The 6,418-nt window shown below is 54.9% G+C and overlaps 1 long non-coding RNA gene across 1 annotated transcript; it reads right to left on the reverse strand.

The window, feature by feature from the left end:
• Positions 1–227: 227 nt before the first annotated feature.
• On the reverse strand, positions 228–4,265 carry LOC138921956 (uncharacterized). The gene is made up of 3 exons (XR_011435005.1): positions 4,146–4,265; positions 3,125–3,242; positions 228–331 (listed from the first exon to the last, which is right to left on the reverse strand). It is a non-coding gene; the product is annotated as an uncharacterized lncRNA (long non-coding RNA).
• Positions 4,266–6,418: the final 2,153 nt, after the last annotated feature.

Raw genomic sequence — 6,418 nt, forward strand, 5'->3', positions numbered from 1 at the left:
GCATCTGTAAATCCCACCCCCTCCCCAGAGGGAGCGTCAGCTCTAGTTCTGCCCTAGGCTTGGCTTGGCGAGGCAGATGGGCAGACAGGAAGAGGGTGTACTGATTCCCTGTCTTGGGAAGACCCCAGCGCCACGTGGGGCTGGGGCTGCCTGCCTGGTGGACTGCTCTGACACTGACACCGCCTGGTTGAGGGGGTGAGAAGGAGGCTACTCCACAGAAGAGGGAGCCCCCACGCACAGGTTCAGCCAGCATGCTCCTCATCTTGGGCAGGGCGGGCCAGAGGTGCTGAAAGAAGCTCCAATCAGTTGGGAGTCTCCACTGTTCAGACTCCTGTTGGGGAATGAAGAATGCATTCCATAGTGAAGGAGGGAGAGAGGAAGGCAGGGCAGACAGGCAGGGGTGAGGGAAGAGAGGGAGCGCAAGCCAGCGAACGAGTGAGGGAGATGGTGAGAGTCAAGAGGCCTGGATTCTTGGCCCAGCTCTGCACCGACTTGCAGGGGTTCCTGTGACCAGTCACTCCCTCTCTTCAGGGCTCTGAGTCCCATTTCTCAAGCTGTCGGGGGCAGGGGTAGGATTGGCCTAGGTACCTTCTGAGGGCCCACTGGTACCAACCCTCAAATTTCGCGAGAGAGGAAGTGCTCTGCCCAGGCTGGCTGTGGCAGTGAGCATCTCTGAAACTACAGTTATGAAAAATAGCACAAACCAAACATTGGAAATTCCAAGTGTGTCTGTGGCTAGGGCATGAGGGAGGCAGAGCTGCGGAACTGTTTGTCTGTGACTCAAAGCCTTTTGGGGAAAAGACTACACATTCTCAGAGGCAGAACTGACCCCATCATGACCCCAGCTGCCCAGCCAGCTTAGCTCAGTGGGACCCCGGCCCCTAGCCCTGCCACCACCACCTCTGCCACTGTGGCCACCACCCACTTCCCGCTGACCTTCCTGGAAGAATCGGTGATGAAGCCAAGGCCCAGAGAGCCTTACTAGCTTGTCCAAGGACACCCAGAAGTCTGCATGCTAATCCTAACATCATTACCTCAAAAGGGGGAAGGCAAAGGAAGGGAGGGGGGAGAGAAGAGTGCCCCGTCCATCCTGTTCCCCCGGTGCCGAGCACAGAGCCTGCCCCTTCCAAGGCTTTGTCCTCCCTAATCTCCGGAAGCTGCCTGCAAGTCAGGCCTTAGGGGGCCTGAAACCAGTGCTCACAGGGGCACCTTTGCCAGCCCAAGGTTACATAGTCAGTAGGGGGTAGACCTAAGATCTAGAACTCAGATGCCAGGTTTGTGTCACTGTCCGAGGGTCCTGTCGTGGCCACAGCAGGGGACCTCCCTGACAGTTGGTCCTTGTCACTCTGGCTGGCAGTTTCCTTATCCCACACAGGCCTGGTCATGAGGCAGGGGCTCCGGCTGCAACCCGAACAGCTTATGAGAGTGACCCAGACTGAAAGAGGTGGCCCAGGGAAGCCTTGGGGGAAACTGTGGGCTGATCTGCCATGGAGGTTGTGCCTCCCTGTGTCTGTGCCCCCTTCCCTGCCCCTACTAGGGGGAGCTGGCACTGCCCCAGCCGCAGGATCCTGGGCGGGCCTGAGGGAGCCTACTGTGCTGTGGAGCACTGCCACTGGAGCCTCCATTTTATCCCGTGACAGGAGAGTGGGAGTTGCTGCCCAAATTCCAGGAGCTGCCGACCAGGCCCAGGGACAGAGTGGAGCAGGTCTCACACACACAGAGCTGGTGGCAGAGAGGCTGTAAGAGGCAGAAAGACCTAGAGAGAGCTGGAGAGAAAACAGGAGGCAGAGAAAAGTAGAGACAGACCAGAGCCAGGGAGACAGTGAGAGGCAGTGAGAGCAAGCCATGAGGCAGAAAAACACCAAAAGACAGAGACAGAGAGACTGGAGAGAGCCTCAGAATCAGAGGGACAATGAGAGATGGAGAGATAGGCCAGGGAAAGGCCTAGAGGCAGAGAGACAGAAAAGCAGAGATAAAAACAAAGATCAGGAGCGAGGGAGACCGGGACAGAAACATGGAGAACAGCAGCATAAGACAGGTGCTGTTTGGGTGGCAAACTGGGGTAAGGCAGGCTTGGGCTATCTCAGGCCTCACTAGGCCTCCCTGAGGGCTCAGAGGGTGGATATCTCATCAGGCCTGTAACCCATTTGGCACAATAGTTGAGAAGCTTTGTCCCCAAACACTGCTGGGATGCCAGCAGGGCGCCAGAGCTAGTCCACAGCTGGAAGGGAGGACTCCGAGCCCTGCTTTGGCCCTTCGCCTTTCTCCTTGGGTTCTCAGTTTCCCCAGGGTCTCGACAGCACAGCATGCCTGGCCCACTGGCCAAGCCGACAAGCCACAGACAAAGGGCCCAAGGCCCCCATGGGGCCCACCAGGAACCCCTTGTCTACTCCAGTGCAGTTGGCCACCCATCTTCCCGTTCCTTGTGGACTCATTTGTACACCTATCTCCCTCACCCTCTCTTCTGTCTTCACTCTCAGCTGAGGCCTACACCATCCTGACATGCCACTTCCTTCTGGCCACCACTTTCCCATTGGCCCTAAGTTTCCATCTCCTGCCTCACAGCCAGGTGGGCCCCAGGAAGCCAGACTGCTGGCCACGATTTCAAAGGCTCCATGGCTGCTGCTTACCTAAGCCCAGGGAGAGGGCCTCGGAGCCCCAAGGAAAGCCTCTTCCTGCCATCCAAGCCCTGCCTGATCAGGCTAGTCTGAGTGAGATCTAGCTCTCCTTTGCAGGCCTGGATCAAACAAGGGCCTGTATGAGGGTGACTCCCTCCCAGCCATCACACTTCCCACATTTCAACCCACAATCTTGGAGCCCTTATGGTCTGCATCTTCTCCTCTGGGCCTTGCAAAGCAAGGGCAATGCCCCCTCAGCCACCAGCCAGCAGTCCAGCCTTATGCCAGCTGTCTAAGGTAATGGGACCGCATAGCTCCATGGGGCTTAGGGAATTGAGCTTTCAGCTCCAGGCTAAAGGGTGCGTGTATGCATACACGCATGTGCATATGCGTGTGCAACCTGCACCCTAGCAGTAGTACACTCCCAGAGAGCCATGGGCTTTCCACTGGGGCAAGGAAGAAGGTGACAGACTCTGTTCTCAGAGGGCCTGGGAATGATACTTGACCTGGTGGGGTGGAGCAGCTGCTTCAGACCCAGAAGAAAGAATTCTCCATCTCAGCCACAATGTTTCTGCCTGGGGTTTGTAGGATGAAAGGAGAGGTTCAAGTCCATTTACTCACTGCCTGGAGGACAGACAGACCAGGGCATTCTTGGTGGCATGGGGAAAGGGACAGGTATCTCCCATCCCCCCACCCTATGCCCTCTGCCCTGCAGAGGCTTATATGGTGACCCTCTCTGATGGTTGGGTTGCTCAGGGGTGGCATAGAAGGGAGACAGGTCCCAGTGGGTGCAGAGGGACCTGGCAGTGATCCATCCCAGCCTCTCTCCATTCTTTCTGCCCCCTCCCAGCCCACAGTCAGGCCCTTGGCTGACGCCCTTTCCCCAATTTGAGCTGTAACCCAAGCACCGAAGGAGGCCCTATGCCGTCGGGTCACCCAGCCTAAGGAGAAATGCTATTCCCATGTTCTCTACCCTTTCCACACCTTGGAATCCTGAGGCCCGGTCAGTAGGAATGGCTGGGTCTCCCTCAGCAGAGCCAGGGCCCCTAGAAGCCCCAAGTGACCAAAGCCTGTTTCTCAATAAAGCTGACGTCTGTTCCTAAATAGGCATTGCCATCAGCAGAGATAACCCCCCAAGGCCCCCCAGGGCTTTCTCGGTATGGCCGTCTCAAGGACTGCACCTTGTCTCTGTAGTCTCTGTGCCTACGGGGGTGCCCGGGCAGCACCTGCCAGACAGCAAATCTAGTTTATTTCTTTCAAAGAGGCAACATAATATTAAAAAATAAAGAGCATTCCAGTTTCTCACCCCCAGGTTTAAACCTAAGATCTGCCATCTCCTAGCTGTCTGACATCAAGCAAGTCTTTGAACTTCTCTGAGCCTCTACTTTTTCACTGACTAAAATAAGGTTAATCGCCAGTGCCTCCTTGCCCTGTCCACCTTGCAAGCCCCAGGTCGGGGGCGGGGGGTGGGGTGGCAGGGGAAAAGTCATTCATTTGTTCACTCAAAAAAGATTTATCAACACCTACCATGTGCCAGACTCTGGTCTGGGGCCTTAGGATGCTCTGGTGAATAGAGGAGACAAAGTCTCTGCCTTTGAGGAACATCCTTTCTTGAGGCAGGACAGTCAGTAAATAGCAATAGCTCATTTAACAGCAAGCACGGAGTCCTGTAAAGATAAAGCCAAATGAGGGGGCAGAGAGTGAGGACAGTGAGCCCTGGCTCTGTCTGCCCCATCTTGCTGCCCTCTGGAGTCCACATGGCTCCCTGCTGTTAGTGGCCCAGCTGGGCAGGCACTTACCTGGAAACTTGGTGGCCTGGCCTGTTTCTGTGGCAGGGCCCTGGCCCTGATCCAGCCCAGATCCCAGCCTCCCTTGCTTCCCAGCTCCAATCCACGAGCTGGGCAGAAAGCCGTCTCTGCTTCCCCGGCTGCCAGGCTCCTCAGCTGTCTCCCAGCAGTCAACCTGGGCCTCAGGCCTGGCCTCCCTGTATGCGTTTCCTCCTCCCCACCCCCGTCTCCTACTCTGGGTACAACTGGGGCTGCCACTGTCCTCCATGCATGAGCTAGAAGGCAGCAGCTCAGAAGAAGCTTGGACTCCAGGGAAGTGGTACTAATGCCATCTCCTATGACCTGACAGGGGAGGAGGAAGCAATGAAATCGGCTTGGCTTCCTAGAGGCCCTCCAGAGCTCAGCTTCTCCCCGCCAGCCTCCTTGCCAGGGCACCAAGGACACTGTGGCACAATGGAGGGTGGAGCACTCCCAGGGAAGCAGAGAGACAGTGGGGGTGTCCTCAGACTAGGCGGGTGCTGAGGTGGCAGAGCAGAGGGGTCTCTTCATAATGCCCTGCACCCCTGAAGGCCTCCCCTCGGCAGATATGTTTTGGGACTGGGGCCTACCCACAGCTCTTGTGACCCCATCTAAATGTGTTTGCTTCAACGTTTCGATGACCTAGCATTGATGGGGTTACGGTGCACATTTAAAATTGCTGAGAATTTTTTTCTGTTTGCAAAAGTTAGTCAAGCTCATTATAAGAAATTTGGGAAATACGGAAAAATCTGAGGAAGATAGACACACATTCCCCGTCACCTGCTACCCAGATATAAGCCCTGTTCACATTTGGATTTATTCCTTGCTGTCATTTTTCTCTGCTTCACTCTAGAGCTCTGTGTAGCTATAACAATACCTGCACATACGCATTTTAGTATACTTGAGAACATGGATCATCACAATACCTAATGCTGAATCATATGCCGGCTCTAGTCCAGGCCCTGTTCTCTGCACTTCGATGCATTAACAGGATTTTCTTCCCAATAATCCTTAGAGGTAGGTACTTTGATTAACCTCATTTTCCTTCTGAGGAAACTGGGATAAAGGGAGGATGAATATCCAGCCCAAGTTCATGCATCTAGTAAGTGACAGAGCTGGAAAATGAACCCAGACAGTCACGACTTCTGGAATCTACGTGTTTACTAACAATGCTAGACTGCTTTAACGTTCTCAAAATTATAAAACATATGTACAAAAGAATATATACAGTATTCATGCCCAGTTTAAGGGCCAGTAATAAAGTGAGCATTTGTGATATCCCCACCCAGCTTATGAAATAGAGCATCACTGCGCTTTCTTCCCTTTCTACTTCACAAGCTCTCAGGCACTTGTCCCCATAGCATTCCCAACTCTTGGACAACATGGCTCTTTAGAGGGTAATGAGGCTTCCTCCTCCTAGGCCTCCAAAATCCCCCTGAGAGTTTTGCCTGCCAACGGTTCAGGGGCTCATGCTAAGGCTCCGGGGCCCACTCCGGGGCCAGGCCCCAGGACACACAGAGGCTGGCCAGCTGGCTAGGTGGGGTGACCGGGCAGCCCTGCCGGTGTCTGCCTTTCAGTCATCAGGTATTGTCTCAGCCCTGCAGGCACGCCTTTTCTCTTGCCATTGCCAATTGGCCTGTCCTCTGGCAGATGGAGGAGGACAGGAAGAAGGGATAAGGAGGAGAGGGGAATGACAGGGGAGGAAAGGAGGAGGTACAAGCTCACTGAGCCCCTGAGGTGGGACCTGGGGCCTGAAAGGTGCTTGGAGAGCACAGGTAGGCTGCGCTCTCCACCTCGACCATAGAGCCCAATGTGGCGGCTGTCTCCTTCAAACTGGAGCACCCCCATTCCAACGAGCCAAGAGGCACTCAGTCATCCTTTACTTCAACACATTTTTTGGACACCTACTATATGCCAAGCACAGTGCAGTGTTCTGGGGACACAGTGGCAGAGGAGACAGACACCACTCCCGCTCTCACGGAGGATTTAATTTGG

The sequence above is a fragment of the Equus caballus genome, chromosome X, assembly GCF_041296265.1.
Source record: "Equus caballus isolate H_3958 breed thoroughbred chromosome X, TB-T2T, whole genome shotgun sequence".
Taxonomy (NCBI): domain Eukaryota; kingdom Metazoa; phylum Chordata; class Mammalia; order Perissodactyla; family Equidae; genus Equus; species Equus caballus.